The sequence below is a fragment of the Xyrauchen texanus genome, chromosome 31, assembly GCF_025860055.1.
Source record: "Xyrauchen texanus isolate HMW12.3.18 chromosome 31, RBS_HiC_50CHRs, whole genome shotgun sequence".
In the NCBI taxonomy this organism is placed as follows: domain Eukaryota; kingdom Metazoa; phylum Chordata; class Actinopteri; order Cypriniformes; family Catostomidae; genus Xyrauchen; species Xyrauchen texanus.
In genome coordinates this window covers 31,017,695-31,032,286 of record NC_068306.1, presented here as the reverse complement: position 1 = coordinate 31,032,286, position 14,592 = coordinate 31,017,695, and positions in this window count along the sequence as shown.

The window sequence follows — 14,592 nt, the reverse complement described above, 5'->3', positions numbered from 1 at the left end:
CACTGGGCCCTATCTATGTGGTTATGCTGCACATTTGGAAAATGCTGATATTAGGAACATAGACGAGCAAGTCTTAAAGCAGGAGTCAGCGCAGGAGTTAAATCGAATCAGTGCTGTGCTTTCACCATTAGCCAATAATTATGAAATTTTAACAGAGAATTAAACGTACACACTCACTCTCTCACTCACTCTCTCACTCACTCACTAACTCAGTTCTGGTATCACAAGGTACATTTTCTAACTTTTTGTTAATATTAAGATGAATTAAGAAAATAATGGGAAAAAAATATGATAAAGTGTTACCAATAATTTATTGGATCCAATAACACTGAATAGAAAATATACAATAATAATAATAATAAATCTAATAATTCAACATTACTTCTATGTTAACTTTAAAAAAGATAACATGTTGTTGTTTATGGTCATCTAAATGGTCTTCTGGCTGGGTATTATTAACAAAATTATTAACATTAGTTAACAACATTAGTTAACTAACAATGAACAATATGTATTAAGCATTTATTAATCTTAGTTCATGTTAATCTCAACATATACTAAAACATTTTATAAAATCAAACGTTGCATATGTTAACATTAGTGCAATATAAACTAACATGAACTAACAATGAACAATTATATTTTTATTAGCTAACATTAACAAAGATAGTTCATGATACCTAATGCATTAACTAATGTTAACAAATGGAACCTTATTGTAAAGTGTTATCCAAAAGTTACTGATACACCAACTAATTTTGCTTAATGCTACAACATATTTTAACAATTTTAACAATGCTGGACCAAATGACTGAATTTCACATTTCTATTGAATGGTTGACCCTCAATGGTATGACTATTAAGGGTCCAATCACAATGTCGCTCTATAATTATCAGTCTAAACTAATGTTATTAAATGTTGAAAGTGAATTTCAGCGAGTAGGGTGAAATATCCTTGTTGAAACTTGATTTATATGTCTGCCCTTTCCTCTTCCATGTCTGCCAGTTGAAGTGCAAGCTCAGTGCCCCAGTAATGTGTGTGTCCAGCAGAAATAAGGCATTTGTAAATGCCCATTTTCTGGTCAATACATGGGATGTTGTGGAACGTGTACATACATGGCCGTTTCATAGTAAAAGCAGCACAAACCATCTCTATACAACCAGGGGGCCCTCGATCAGGTTTAAATTTGGGTTAGACAATATAAATGCAGTTTTTAATCAAAAGGTGGAAAAGTTATATCTCTTCAAAGAAGTAAATAAAATAATGCTGTTTTCATCTCAGTACTGTTAGGGGTACGGTTAGTTTTAGGGTTAGAGTTGTATTATTAAGGTAATTAACTATAACTTTTTGCTGACAATCAAGATGTGCTGTGCCGTTCACATTATATCCATTCAAAGAAGTAAGAGAAAGCAGTTTTGACCTTAGTACTGTTGCATATGCAAATAACTGCAGTTCCAGATTCAACCACAGGGGAACTTTGTGAATGCATAGAGCGATTTTAGCAAGAAAATAATTGACCTTGCTGATTTTCCTGTGAGACCAGTCTGATTTGGCAACTAGTGAAACTTCTGTGAAGACAGAACCTTACAAATGTGAGCTAGCAGAAACACATAAAGTTCAATTGAAATGACACTTCTGTCAGCTAAAAAACAGTGAATGCTTTTGTGTAGACAAAATGTTAGTGTTCCATTTGAGGCGATACTATACTTTGAAAATTCATACACAAGATGCCAGAGTTCATAGTGTATAGTGTAAATGCACAGTGGATAGATCAATATTTTACACAATTACACACCAAAAACCAGGCTTCAAATTCCTCAATGCTGACCCTCTGTTTACAAACATGCCAGCGGAGCCCTTTGTCTGGGCAGCCTGGCCACGGAAACGCAGAAGGAAAAGGGGAAAAAAAGCCGGTGTTCTCATCAGAGTAAGACGTCGCGCAAATCGACCCCCACGATTCGTGTGTATGTTCAGTCTCTGGACAACAAGCTCTGCGAGCTGAGAGCGCAGATCTCTTTCCAACGAGAAACGAGGGATTGCTGCGTTATCTGCCTTACAGAAAACTGGATGTCTGTGGAGATTACAGACTCGGCCATCGAAGCCGCTGGGTTCTCCCTGCACCGAGCGGACAGAGCGAAAGACCTCTCAGGTAAAAGCAGAGGTGGTGGTGTATGTTTTATGATCAACAAATCATGGTGTGATCAGAGGAACGTACATTTAATCAAGTCTTTTTGCTCTCCTGATCTGGAATATCTCATGCTTCTGTCGACCATTCTGGATACCGAACGAATTCACAGCGGTCATTATTACAGCTGTGTACATCCCCCCTGTGCACAAGCCGACACAGACCGGGCACTCAAGGAACTGTATGGGAGTATAAGTGAGCAGGGAATTAACATCATCACGGCTCTCTCCTGAATGAGCTTAACAAATTGTATGCTTGTTTCGAGGACAACAACACCGCCCTCGTGGAGAGAGCACTCGCGGCTGATGCTACAGAGGTTGGTTCACGCTCCGTCTCTGTTGCGGATGAAACACGATCCTTCCGACGGGTGAACATCCATAAAGCCACAGGTCCAGACGGCATTCCGGCCGCGTCAACAGAGCGTGCATGAACCAAATGGCTGGTGTTTTTATGGACATTTTCAACCTCTCCCTCTCCCTGTCTGTAGTCCCCACATGCTTCAAAACGTTAACCATTGTGCCTGTACCAAAGCAAGCCAAAATCACTTGCCTAAATGACTGGCGTCCTGTTGCTCTGACCCCCATCATCAGCAAATGCTTTGAGAGGTTAATCAGAGATCACATCTGCTCTGTGCTGCCCACCTATTTGGACCATTGCAGTTTGCCTACCGCAACAACCGCTCCACTGATGATGCCATTGCATCTACAATACACAATGCTGTCTCCCACCTGGAAAAAAGGAACACATATGTGAGAATGCTGTTTGTAGACTACAGCTCAGCATTCAACACCATAGTGCCCTCCTAGCTTGATGAGAAACTCTGAGCTTAAACAGCTCGCTGTGCAGCTGGATCCTGGATTTCCTGTCAGGCAGATGTCAGGTGGTTAGAATGGGCAGCAACATCTCCTCATCACTGACCCTCAACACTGGAGCCCCGCAGGGCTGTGTTCTCAGCCCACTCCTGTATTCCCTGTACACACATGACTGTGTGGAAACACATAGCTCCAATGCCATCATTAAGTTTGCTGACGATGCGACGGTGGTAGGTCTGATCACTGACAATGATGAAACAGCCTACAGAGAGGAGGTGCACACTCTGACACGCTGGTGTCAGAAGCACAACCTCTCCCTCAATGTCAGTAAGACCAAGGAGCTTGTAGTGGACTTCAGGAGGAAAAACAGAGAACACAGCCCCATCACCATTAATGGAGCACCGGTGGAGAGAGTCAGCAGTTTCAAGTTTCTCTGTGTCCACATTACTGAGGAACTCACATGGTCCGTCCACACTGAGGCCGTTGTGAAGAAGGCTCACCAGCGCCTCTTCTTCCTGAGACGGCTGAGGAAGTTTGGAATGAACCAACACATCCTCACAAGGTTCTACACCAGTACTGTAGAGAACATCCTGACTGGCTGCATCACCACCTGGTACGGCAATAGCACCGCCCACAACCGCAAAGACCTACAAAGGGTGGTGCGATCTGCCAGAAACATCATCGCAGGTGAGCTTCCCTCCCTCCAGGATCATCAGAGACTCCAGCCACCCGAGTCATGGTCTGCTCTCACTGATTCCATCAGGCAGGCGGTATCGTAGCATCAGGACCCGCACCAGCCGACTACATGACAGCTTCTTCCCCCAAGCAACCAGACTTTTGAACACTTGATCTCTCACAATTAACAATCAGCACTGCAGTTTATTAATCTTCATCTTACTATCTCACACTGGACTGTCAAATATATTCTCAACAATATAACTACTGCATATATATTTTTATATACTCTTTATTTTGAATTTGTATTGTATGTGTATTCTATATTGTGTGTATTGTTTACTGTACATTGTATATTATTATTGTGTTGTGTAAGTATATGTACATTTGATATGTAAATTGTGTTTTGTAAATATGTTGTTTATTGTAAATTGGTATATGTCTCACCACTGTTCAGACCGCTATGTTGCTCGGAACTGCACACAAGACTTTCACCTACTGTTGCACTTGTGTACATAGTAGTGTGACAATAAAGTGATTTGATTTTATATTTTGAGACACTAGCGTGTGCACATACACAATGCTATCAGCTGGCACAGTTAATTCCCTCCTGTGAGTCTTTACATGTGTGAAGGGTGATGAGCTTCTGTCTTGTGTTGTGCTCTAGGCTTTAGAGTAACTGTGTCCACATTAAACACAGTCACTACATTCTACAGAGCAAAACTGACCCAGAATCAGCTGTCCCCTCTCTCTAATTAGGCTTATGAAAATCCCAAACCTTACACATGTCTGTGATGATATTAACAACCTCCCTGTCAGTCAAGATTAATATCTCTCCATCCATGATTATGTCCTTTATTATTCATCAATCTGTTCTGTGGCTGCATTAGACTAGTGGGTAGGTATGACAGACAGGGGGTGGGGTGTGTGTGTAGGGGGGGTGGGGGGTTTGCTCATAGGGGTTAAACGTGGGAGGGAAGTGGCGAGACACACTCACACTGATCCATTAGCTAATGGAAGCCTTAAGCACTGTCAATTAACCCTGCATTCCCATCACTGTCACACACACCACCCAGCCATCTGTATGTGTATATGTGTGTTTGTGTGGGAAAATGTGTGCTATACACAGCACACTTGAAGGGAATAAAAAGAAAATCAAGTGTAGTATTCAGGTGGTAGTGCTTAAGAGACATTTATGTCTTGAAAATGATTGTCTCTACACAGAAACATCCATAAATAGAGGTGCAGGTACCAGGCTGGCCGTGGGGGGCATGAACACCCCCCCCCCCACCCAAGTGAACTTCGGCTGACATAAAAATATGTGCACTTCCGGCACATGCATTAATAGTAGTTTAGCATGGGAAATGACTGACAAGGAGTGACTACTAGCCGCTTAGAATAATTGCTTTCCTGTTCTTGAAAAATGATAATAAACAAAATTATGTCTCGCTTAAGCACACTTTAAGTCAGGCTTCGGCAAATGCAAGTGATGGGCGCTTAAGTACATTGTTTTGTAAAGCATCGAAATCCTACCAAATCGCTTGTTTTGAATTAATACTTCAGGGCCTGAATCATGTAGAGATTAGTGATAGTGATTTGAGCCGGCTCTTGTAGGTGAACATCAGGTGGTATCAGCTGGCTTGCATATCTGTTTATAAAAATATAAAAACATTTAAGATATGAATAATCAAAAGTTTTAAATGAATATAATGAACTAATTCAAAGAACGAAAAATAAATAAAATAAGATAGGCCTAAATGCTCAAGCGCACACACATTCGTTCTGACTGTCTGCTCAGACTAACAACCTCACCTGTTGTTCCTGTCAATCAGACACGCAGTGTCAACCAATGAACCAAAGATGCGTGAGTGAGGGCGGAGCCAACTCACTCACAGACACATTGCTGTGTCTTTTTTTGGAAGGATGCGTCCTCCGGAGGTTGCATTTGTCGGCCACATATGTCATCGAGGCTGTCTCGTTTAATATATATATATTTTTATATTTTTTTATTGGGAATGCAAAAATGGTTAACAATTGTATAAAACGAGATGTATGCGGCCGACAAATGCGACTTCTGGTACATGTGATGCATCCTTCCAAACGAGACACTGCAAGGTCACACATTTAGCAGCCGAGGAGAGAGAAAGGAAGGATAACTGTGAAAACAACAGCTGGAAAGTGGAAAATTAGTCGGAATCACAGTAGCATTTGGATGCATTTTAATAATGTAGACAATGTGTAACAGACACCCAGACTTGTAGATAGCGTAGAACCTGGAGGTTGTGTTTATTGAGAACAAAACAAACAAAAAATAGGCAGAGATGAACTTGGGGAATCGTCAACAGAGCCATGGAACAGAAACCAGGATAAGAGAGTGAGGGAATGTCTTCAGGGAGTAACCAGCGGTAGCATGTAAGTTAGTCTATATTCTTAGTCGAGAACAGATGAAGAGTGAAAGGAGGATTGGGCTTTTATGTCGCAGAGCTGATTGATGCAGTTACGAGGGACAGGTGCAGATGATCAGTACTCAGGGGAGAGGGATGGTAGAGTATTAGTACTGGGAGTGTCCGGTATAACTGTGACATTACCCCCCATATCTACCTTGATCATGAAAGGTTTGCTGGGATTAGGATGGTTGAGAAGGGGTGCTGTAGTGAAGGCATCCTTAAGGTGTTGGAAAGCCTAGGAGGTCGCGGGGGTCCAGGATAGGGACTTGGGATTAGATTTAAGAAGTGATTTAAGTGGAGAATTGAGGGAGCTGAAGTTCTTGATAAACCGGCTGTAGAAGTTGGTGAAACCAAGAAAGCGCTGGAGTTCCTTAATGGTGGTTGGAGTGGGCCAGGCTCGCACAGCTTCTACCTTCCCTTCGTCCATTTGGATACCTTCTGGACTGATATTATATCCGCGGAACTGGAGGGTCTTCTGGTGAAATGAACATTTCTCGGCCTTGAGGTATAGGTGGTATTCCCTCAATCTTGACATGCTGACGATGGTCAGTCTCATTCTGGGAGTACACCATAATGTCGTCAATATATACGATGATGAATCAATGGAGGTACTCACGGAAAACCTCATTCATGAAGCCCTGGAACACAGAGGGGGTGTTGACCAGGCCATACAGCATCACCCTGTACTCATAGTGTCCTGTAGGTGTCACAAAGGCTGTCTTCCATTCGTCTCCCCGCCAGATTTGAATGAGGTTATAGATGCTGCGCAGGTCAAGCTTGGTGAAAATAGTTGCTCCTCTCAACAATTCTAAGGCAGCAGAAATGAGGGGGAGAGGATTCCGGAACTTAACGGTGATTTTGTTGAGGGAGCGGTAATCTATGCAGGGACGGAGGCCTCCATCCTTCTTCGCTACAAAGAAAAGGCTAGAAGCAGCAGAGGAAGTGGACGGACAGATGTAACCCTAGGAAAGGGCCTCCTCAATGTACTTATGGCCCTTTGTTCAGGAATGGAGAGAGGGTATATTTTACCTTTGGGCACTGGCTCACCAGGAAGTAGGTCAATTGCGTAGTCCCATGGTCGGTGAGGTGGTAAATGTGAGGTATGTATTTGGCAGAAGATGTCTTGGAAGTGGGAGTAGCATGAAGAGATTTCAACAGGATGAGAGCTGGTTGGGCTTTCAATTGTGTTGGTATTGAGATTGAGGGGAAGAGGTTCCTTGACTAAATTAAGGTGGTTAGGAGTAGGCAAGTTAGGGAAACAGGTTGGAACGCATTGTAATCTCCACTTCAGAACATCACCTGTTGACCAGGAGATGACCGGGGAATGACGGATGAGCCAAGAACGCCCCAAAATTATATCAGCGGTGGAGCTTTCTAAAACCAGTAAGGTGATTTCTTCAGTGTGCAAACATCCAACTTGTAGTTTGACCCCCTACCTAAAGTTTTGTCGTTTATGGTATTGAATCTGGAAGTTGGGGTCACATGGCCATCTTTGGAGACGGAGCTGGTTGCAGAGCATGTCGTAAATGAAGTTACCGGGTGACCAGGAGTCGAGAAGTGTGGGTACTGTGAATGAAAAACGCAGAGAGGAAGTGTCCCTTTTTACCACAGTGCAAGTACAAACTCTGGGTGTGCCGGCATTGGCGCTCTGCAGGGGACAGTCAGAAAGCTTCCAACTGCATTACTTCACTGTCTGGTTCTGGATTATGGGTTGAGGGGTGTTGCGAGGAGACAGGCGGGAACTATGAAGCAGGTAACTCATTGAGGCAGGACCTCATTCTATTTGCCACTCTGATGGAGAGCTGGATGAAGCACTCGAGCCCCATGGCATCATCAAAGGAAGAAAGATGCAACCGCAACCTTGGCTCAAGTCCCAGGCGGTAAGTAGTTAGGATTGATGGTTCATTCCATCCACTGGAAGCAGCTAGGGTGCAGAATTTAAGGGCGTACTCGTTGATTGTGCTCTTACCCTGACGGAGGTTATATAGTTGTTCACAGACCGAATTATCTCCAACCGTGCATCCAAAAACCTCTCGGAAATGTTGGGCAAAACTATCAAGGGATTGAGTTACTGTGCTATTTTGATCCCAGAGAGGTTGTGCCCATTGCAGCGCTTGTCCAGTTAACAAAGAGATTATATAAGCCACCTTAGCTCGTTCTGTGGGAAATTGTTGCGGCTGCATTTCTAGAGCTAGTGAACACTGGGTCAAAAAGCCGCTGCAGTTCTCCGCGGATCCAGAGTAGGGCTCTGGGTTGACCACCGACTTGCGGAATAGACTGGAGAAGGAATTGCGGAAGTACCGGCGGTTATCGGTGGTGCAGTGGGATCCAACCTGTGAGTGATTGCATGCCGGAATGCATCAACCAGCTCCTGAATGGGGTCAGACCCAGCTGGGTTCATGATTTTAGTTGGCCTGGTCTTCTGTAACAGACACCCAGGCTCATAGATAGCATAGAAACCGGAGGTTGTGTTTATTGAGGACAAAACAATCTAAACAAATGCAGAGATGAACTTGGGGAATCGTCAACGGAGTGATGGAGCAGGAACCAGGATAAGAGAGCGAGGGAATGTCTTCAGGGAGTAACCAGCAGTAGCAGGTAAGTTAGTCTGTATTCTTAGTCTAGAATAGACGAAGAGTGAAAGGAAGATTGGGCTTTTATGTCACGGAGCTGATTGATGCAGTTACGAGGGACAGGTGCAGACGATCAGTACTCAGGGTAGAGGGATGGTAGAGTATTAGTGCTGGGATTGTCCGGTAGATCTGTGACACAATGTTAGAGCATAGTGTATACATTGCCAAATCAAAATCTCATATAAAGCCAATTCTACACACAACCTACACCGGCATATGCAATCTGTGCCCCTTAATAATTTAATTAAATATTATAACACCAATCATAGTCAAACTATCACAAACTGTTTGCCTTTTAAAAATACAAAACATATTTTTTTAAATAGCCGTTTGGGAGCCAAAAGAGCCGGCTCTTTTGGTAAGCTTAGCCATCACTAGATTCACGCTGCAGAAGTCATGTGAGCTCACCAAAAAACTTCACCAGTGGTGACATTTTGAGCGCTTTATCAAATAGAATAATTTACCAAAACAATTTAATCAATTGATTCTAAGCTCAAAAATGCTTTTCAATAAGCATAATTCATTGAAATAGTATCACGCCAAACTCAAAAGAACACTAATCTCACCCAGGGTAATGAAAAAATAAATCCATGTCATAACGTAAAATGAAATAATTAACATAATCCTGAACTAAAAACATAACCATACCCCCCAATACTTTTTAAATGTTAATTATTAACACCCCCAAACAGTCCCCATTACCTACACAGATGTACCTCATTAATTATGCAATGACAACAGTCAATAGCAAGTCCTCAAGCATTAACAACAACAGACGTTAATTCCTGGTAAGGACTATAATTCTATATAGTTTTATCATCTGATATTCATTTAAATAGGTAAACAATCCATTTTGTGGATTTTGTTGCAAAATGCAGACGTCTGATAGATCCATCTAACCACTGATCTACAAAAGCCTCAGAACCTGAATAAAAAGCCAGAAATCTATGAAAGTGGATGATGTTGCGCTGGTTAGCTATTACTGCTATTCTTTATTATTTGTAGACACATGTTGAGCCTTAAGGAGATGTTCCTGTATACACAGTGTTAATGTAAGTAGTTACTGTATAACTAGCATTATATGACTTATATGATAGTTGTAGAATGCCTATATACTGTTTTCACAATGTTATCGAGCTTATCAAGTAAAATAACAGGTTTTAAAACCTATGTGGGTATCGTGTTATTCTTCATTCAAGAGGGAAATTTTAATTAATTCACAGTTAGACAAGATTAATATTGAATATCTGTCTTAAAATCAACAGAATTAGACAAAGTAGGACAATGAACCCACATTGCTTTGTATCCTATTATTGGGGATGAGGAAATAACTTTAACCCTTCACTCTTAAGTCACTCAAGTCAAATGGAATATGCTGTATAGAACACAAGGCATTCTGTGCTTGTTGAATGCAGACAAACACAATAAAACAACTGTCAAACTATTTAATAGACATAAAAAAGAGGGCACCACGCCCGACCGGCTTTGTCTCAAAAGAGTGTGGAAGCAATGCATTTGTAAATCCTTTAACAATTGTGGATAAATAACAAAACATATATATCCTCATTAGTTGGGCTTGCTCTAGTACTACTCTAGTACTTGCTCATATTGACTTTTTGGAAAACCTTTAACTCTATAGAAAAAAAACATCTGTTTGAAGTTACATGTGGCACCATTTGTCGATAAAATATGTTAATGGAATGAATTACATGACCAGGTCTCCCTAGAAGAAAAGATCTTTTTGGGACTTTCCTGGCTAAATAAAGGATAAATAAAATGACATGCTATTGCAATTACTGTAATCACAATTATCAATAGTTGCTAAATAAAGTTCATTTAATATAACAAATACAAATTAATTTAAATAATTACAAATAAAATAGGGCTTATTATAAATATAATAATTAAGATATTCAGATTGAACTGAACTGCATTATTGTGGCAGACAAATAATGCATTGAAAAATGACTTTAGAGGTCAACGTGTTACTGTAATTGTTTTATTCCCATATCCTTCAAGAAGCCAGTAGTTGACAGCAGTCCATTGTGCAGTTGAGTTGGCAATGTGTCCTGTTTTCACAGGATGCGTTTATGCGTTCAGTCGCAATATTTTGTCGGACTTATGGTTTCTCACTGGTTTTCAGCATCATAACCATCGGGTTTTTAGGACGCTGTATCAAGATAAAATTAGTAAAACTTTAAAGAAGTTAGATCACTGCATTCTGTTGTGCTTCATTCAGGAAGAACAAGTCCTGTGTTCTCATTCTGTAACTGCACTGCTTGTGAGGTATGTTGAGGTGTGTTGACTGCCCTCTACAGATGTGACTCTTAAAAACACAAAGTGACATGTACTTCAAGTTTGAAATGCTCCAATAGTAGAAAATACGTACTTTTATTGCAAAATTTTACATACAGGTCAGGAGGCATGACTAATGAGCGAATGTAAATGCAGTGTTAGGTCATGGGATAGAGATGTTTCAGTCCAGTTAAGCAAGTTTAAATACTGTGTCAGCATACAGTATCTGCTGATATATAAACTGTGAATGTAAATGATGAATCAGTAATGTGCCAAATGCATTTTAATAGAAAAAGATCATAGCCATCACTTATGTGTTAAAGAAACAGTGTGCATGTTCTCCATGCCAGAATTATGTAATAAATAAATGAACTTTCATTTTACTACTAAAGGGCACTTCATTACTGATTTGAATATAAATTGATGTGTACTAATTTTTTCAGATAGTAGGCTGGTGTGTGACCATGTGTAATACAGTAGTCGAACACCTGCACTGTAACACTGTATCTTCACTCCATTTTGTTAATCTTGTGTAACTTAATGCTTATTACATGGTCATAAACACTGTAGTTAAAAGTAGCGCAGTTGACATGATTTCCTAAAACCAGCTCTACACACAGTATCATATCAGCATTAAATTTTATTGTTTGTTTCAATTTCATTAGCTCCAAAAATACATTTACTGTAACTTTGAGGTATCAGGTTGAATTGATTTCAGTTTGTTAAGTTGCTTCATCTAAATTAAATAAATACATAAATAATAACAATTACATTCCTTCCATTTCGGGTCTCAGAGACCCCATATAGACATGAAAAAAAAGAAAATCAATGAATTGTCACATGCTGACATTATCTGACTGGTTAATTTGAAATGATTTCAAGTTTATTTTATTTTATTTTTCTACAATTTGTTTTTTGCTGGGGTCCAATTGGCCCCAAATAGAAACAACATTACCATATTACATGTCACATTTTTGAAAATGACACGTGCATTTTGTGGTAAAACAGAGATTAAGAATGATTGATTGTGTCAGGGAAACTAATCCAAAGAATTTAAAGGAAAAATAAAAGGTTAATTTCAAAATTATAATTATTTTTTTTATTTTTACATGAACATAACAACAGTAAGACAATCTGAACTGAATATAAAGGTTAAATAACTCTTTTTAAAATGGTTAAAATGTTTTTTCATATAACCTAAAAGATATACTTCATGTGGTAACATCTAAATTGTCACGAACCCCGCTCCTCTGCCCCATCCCCGCTTCCTCGAGCACGCACACGCGCTCCCCTTCATCCAGCTCACGCGCACGCTCGGCTTCACCGAGCACACACACGCACTCCGCGAGCGTACTTGCTCGCTTCCCGCTCCTCGCTCCGCCCCTCGAGCTGCTACGCTCGTTTTGCTTCGCTTCGAGCTTGCACTTCGTTTTACTCCTACTGAGCTCACATGCTCGTACACTATCTCCCCTCGGGCTCACATGCCCACTTCTATCGCCAGAACATTATATACACCTGCACTCGCGTCATCTGCACTCCTGTTCATTGTATACACCTGCACTCGTCCCTATCACCTGTCATTGTTTACACCTGCACTCGTCTCTATAAATATCACAGCACATTCGTCTCCGCTTGTTGGTTATTGTATTTAGTTTCCGTGTCTTTGCCCCCGCTAGTCTCGTCTAGTTTTGAACTCCTCTTGTCTTCCTCTTAGCTTGCCAGCTCCCCTTGTTCCCCTGTCTTTTGCTCCCACTAGTCTCGTCATTCTTATATCCTGATTCCCCGGCTCTCGACCCTACGCTTACCTCGACCATTCTCCCTCTGGATTTTCCCCACTGTACCTTCGCCTGCTCTTTAAAATAAAAAGCAGTTTTGATTTACATTGTGACTGTCTCAGTCTTGTGTGTGTGTGTGTGCGGGTAACAAAATAACCAACCTCACCGTAGACAGTCACAATGAGCCACGCGGAGGATTCGCGCAGCTCACTAGAGCGGAGAAGAACGTCACATTCGGCGCGAGGAGCTACAGTTTGGAGGCAGGACCAAGCGCTCGCGGCCCAGGGGCAGCAGGTATGTTCTTTGTCTGATTTATGTCACCCTGTTTCACCTGTGTCTGCCCCTGAGCCCGTTTATGCCTCCAGTGCATTTCTAAGCGCCGTGAGCCTTCAACCCCCTGAGAGATTTGACGGCTCTTCGGGTGCTTGCCAAGGGTTTTTCATGCAAGGCAGCGGTTGTGTAACTCATAACCCCGCCCTTGACATTATGGAGCCAGCAGCCCGACTCTTGGTTTTGCACCAGGGGAGCCAACCCTTGGAGGCTTATGTTGTGGATTTTTGTGCCCTGGCTAACCAGGTGAATTTTGATGAGGTGGCTCTGAAAGACATTTTTCAATATGGACTGAATGAGCCAGCCTCATCATTCATGCCTGGTGGTCGCTGCTCTCTCAACCTGGCCCAATTTATTGACCTCGCCCTACTGTACGCTGGTTCCTCGTTTACTGTGGGGGAGGCAGAAACTGAACCAGCGTTCCACACCACGGCCCCAGTCTCGAAGCCTACCACGGCCCCCGTCTCGAAGCCTACCACGGCCCCCGTCTCGAAGCCTGACACGGCCCCAGCCCCAAAGCCTGACACAGCCCCAGCCCTGAAGCCTGACACGGCCCCAGTCCCGAGGCCTGACACGGCCCCAGTCCCGAGGCCTGACACGGCCCCAGTCGCGATGCCTGACACGGCCCCAGTCTCGAGGCCTGACACGGCCCCAGTCTCGAAGCCTGGCACAGCCAGCGAGTCAACGCCCATGCCTGCCACGGCCAGCGAGCCAGCGCCCATGCCCGCCACGGCCAACGAGCCAGCGCCCATGACCGCCACGGCCAACGAGCCAGCGCCCACGCCCGCCACGGCCGGCGAGCCAGCGCCCATGTCTGCCACGGTCAGCGAGCCAGCGCCTGTAGCCTCGACCGCCCCAGAGCCAGCGCCTGTAGCCTCGACCGTCCCCATGGCCACGTCCCCTGTTGGCCGAAGACGTAAGAGAAGGAAGAGGGCCCCTTCTCCCCAGTCTCGTCTTGTGCTCAAGACCGCAGAGGTTCCCTCAGAGTCTTCCATGGCTCTACCGACCTCTGCTCCGCCCTCAGAGTCTTCCACGGCTCTGCCGGGTTCTGCTCCGCCCTCAGAGTCTTCCACGGCTCTGCCGGGTTCTGCTCCGCCCTCAGAGACTTCCACGGCTCTGCCGGGTTCTGCTCCGCCCTCAGAGTCTTCCACGACTCTGCCAGCCTCTGCTCCGCTCTCAGAGTCTTCCACGGCTCTGCCAGCCTCTGCTTGCCCCTCAGAGCCCTCGCGGCTTCCGCCTCCCAAGCCTCCCAGGGCTCCTCCTCCCAAGCCTCCCAGGGCTCCTCCTCTCGAGCCTCCCAGGGCTCCTCCTCTCGAGCCTCCCAGGGCTCCATTTCTCGAGCCTCCCAGAGCTCTACCTCCCAAGCCCCCCAGGGCTCTGCCTTTCAAGTCTCTCGAGCCTCCCAGGGCTCCTCCTCTCGAGCCTCCCAGGGCTCCGTT